Genomic DNA, 3744 nt, shown 5'->3' with positions numbered 1-3744 from the left:
GAAACCAACTACCTCATGTGGAGTCTGTAGATCCATGCCCTGATTGATGGCTATCAGCTTGCTGGTTATCTCAATGGATCTGCTCCTGCTCCTCCCCCCATAGTGAAAACGGCTAACTCTACGACTCCAAATCCAGACTTTGTCTTCTGGAAACGTCAAGACCATCTCCTCTACAGTGCCTTACTTGGCGCCATGTCTCCTTCTGTTCAACCTATAGTGTCACGTGCTCAAACTGTTGCTGAAGTTTGGGAGACTCTTGCTGACACCTTTGCCAAACCAAGCCGTGGCCATGTGAAACAGATCAAGAACCAAATCAAGGTATGGACAAAGGGTGGTAAATCTATTGATGAATATGTTCGTGGTCTTGTCCTTCGTTTTGATGAACTTGCAGTTCTTGGTAAACCGCTCGATCATGATGACCAAATTGAGAAGATCCTTGAGGGTCTTCCTGATGATTACAGACCGGTCATTGACCAGGTTGAAAGCAAAGATGCTCCTCCCACCATCACCGATGTGCATGAGAGACTCCGCAACCGTGAAGCTCACCTCCTTGCCGCTGCTGCTGTCCAACCCACTCCATTTCCTGCGTCTGCAAATATGGTTCAACACCGACATGCTCGCAACAACAACAACAACTCCAACAGGAACAACTCTCGGTCATTCTCCTCTCAGCAGCGACCCAACTATGGTAACTGGTCGAACAACTCACCTTCCACCAACAACACTTGATCCAGGCCATACCTTGGTAAATGTCAGATCTACAACACTCAAGGTCACAGTGCTCGTCGCTGTCCTCAGCTTCACTCTTTTCAATCTTCTCTGCAACGTCACGCTAGTCCCTTCACCCGTGGCAACCTCGTGCAAACATGGCGGTCCTCGACAGTGGCGCCACACATCACATAACCTCTGATCTCAGCAGCTTCTCTCTTCACCAACCATACAATGGTGGTGATGATCTTGTTATTGCTGATGGCTCCACCATGCCTATCTCTCATATCGGTTCAATATTACTTCCTTCTCAAACTCGCACTTTACTCTTAGATAAAGTTTTATGTGTTCCAAATATTCACAAGAGTCTTATCTCCGTTTAACGTCTTTGCAATGCTAACCAAGTCTATGTCGAATTCTTTTCTGCATCATTTCAGGTGAAAGATCTTAGTACGGGGGTCCCATTACTCCAAGGTCGGACAACAAATGAGCTGTATGTGTGGCCAGTGTAGAATCCAACCGTAGTTGCTCTGCTTTCCTCCGCTGGTCCAAAACCAAACCTCTTCTTGTGGCACTCTCGTTTAGGCCATCCTTCACCTCCCATTCTTAATAATATTGTTTCAAAATTTTCTCTTCCTGTTGCTTCATCTACTCAAACACCTATGTCTTGTTCTGATTGTTTCAGTAATAAAACTCATAAACTTCCTTTTTCTAATACTACAATCACCTCTACTTGCCCACTTGAATACATATATTCTGATGTTTGGACCTCTCCCATACTTTCTCATGAAAATTACAAATATTACCTTGCTCTGGTCGACCACTTCACCAGACACACTTGGTTATACCCACTTAAACGAAAATCTGATGTCCACAATATCTTCACCGCCTTCAAAGCCCTTGTTGAAAACCGCTTCCAAACCCACATTGGCACCCTCTTTACAGATAATGGGGGCGAGTTTGTGGCCTTAAGTCTTTCAACTCACGGTATCTCCCACCTAACCTTTCCTCCTCATATTCCTGAACACAATGGCATATCTGAGAGGAAGCATCATCACATTGTGGAAACGGCACTGACGCTTCACTCTACCGCCTCGGTCCCTAAAGAATACTGGCCATACGCTTTTGCCACTGCTGTATTCTTGATCAACAGACTCCCCACTCCTGTTCTCAACATGCAATCACCCTTTCAGAAGCTGTTTAATATGGCACCACACTATGAGAAACTCCGCGTATTTGGCTGCCTATGCTTTCCTTGGTTGAGGCCGTACGCTCAACACAAACTTGCAGATCGATCTCAATGGTGTATCTTTCTTGGCTATTCTACTACACAAAGCGCTTATTATTGCCTTCATATACCGATTGGACGTTTGTACACATCCCGCCATGTTCAGTTCGATGAACAAACCTTTCCGTTCCGTAACTTGTCCCACACGTCACCCACCAAATCGTTTTCTTTGACTCCGCTGCCTCAACAACGTTCGTCGGTCTTGCCTTCTTCGTTGCCAGCTTCTACACCACAACCTGACACACCTCCATCAGACTCTACGAACCCTCCTGCTCCACCTATTGCTGCTCGTGACACTCTGATTACGTATCAATGACGTCCTAAACCTACAGCCCCAAATCCACCAGCCCTATCAACACATCATGACGCTCCACACACTGGTCCCGTACAACCGACACCAACGCTGGCTCCGTCTTCAAATTTGGGACCCCACGACTCTGACCTTTACCCCCACTCATCGTCATTGGATCAGGTATCGTTCTCTAACTCAATCTCTTCTTCTTCTCCTTCTTCTTTGTCGAACTCGGAGCCTACTGCTCCAAACGAAAATGAGACGCGACCTACGTCTCAGCCTAAGCCTCTCTCCCATGAGCCCACTGCTCAACATCAAAATGAGTTGCAACCTACAACTCAGCCTCAACTACAACAACGACCCCCACCATGCCAAGCTAGTCAAACACAACCACAGAACCAAAATCGCAATGTCGAGCCACCACAAAATACACACAAAATGAAAACTCGAGCCAAAAATAATATCACAAAACCAAATACCAAGCTCTCTCTTCACGTCACTGCCTCTCCTACAACACCAAAAGAACCAACGACCATTGCTCAAGCTTTGAAAGATCCGAATTGGAGCCCTGCCTGCTCAAGAGAATATGGTGCCTTGACTATCGATCATACGTGGGACTTGGTTCCTCATAATGCTCAGCAAAACATTGTAGGCTGCAAATGGGTCTTCACTACTAAATTTCTTGCCAATGGAGAACTCGACCGCTACAAGGCTCGTTTGGTGGCCAGGGCTTCCATCAACAATATGGCAAGGACTATGCCGAGACGTTCAGTCCTGTGATCAAGTCGACCACCATTCATCTTATTCTCGATGTTGCGGTTAAGAAGTCTTGGCAAATCAAACAACTTGACGTTAACAACGCCTTCCTCCAGGGTGATCTCACTGAAGAGGTTTACATTTCACAACCACCGGGATTCATCGACAAAGATAAACCTACACATGTCTGTCGCCTACGCAAACCAATTTATGGCTTGAAGCAAGCTCCTCGCGCTTGGTACATGGCGCTCAAACAACATCTCCTTGACTCTGGCTTCCACAATTCTCTTGCCGATACATCTCTTTTCATTCTTGGCTCCGGTTCCAATATCACATATGTTCTGGTCTACGTTGACGACATCATTGTCACCGGCAATGACTCCACCGTTGTTACGTCTATTCTCGAATCATTCTCTCGCCGTTTCTCCATCAAAGATCCCACTGATCTCCATTATTTTCTTGGCATTGAAGTCTCACGGACATCTCAAGGACTACACCTAATGCAACACAAATACATAATGGATCTTCTCCACAAGAACAATATGCACCTGGCAAAACCGGTTCCCACACCCTTGCCGCTTCACCAAAACTCACAAAGGACTCTGGTACGCCTCTACAAGATGCCTCACAATACAGGTTCGTTGTTGGTAGTCTTCAGTACCTCTCCTTTACACGACATGACATCTCCTATGCCGTCAAT

Source organism: Camelina sativa, chromosome 9 (genome assembly GCF_000633955.1).
Source record: "Camelina sativa cultivar DH55 chromosome 9, Cs, whole genome shotgun sequence".
NCBI classification, from domain to species: Eukaryota; Viridiplantae; Streptophyta; class Magnoliopsida; order Brassicales; family Brassicaceae; genus Camelina; species Camelina sativa.
This window is presented reverse-complemented; position numbering follows the sequence as displayed.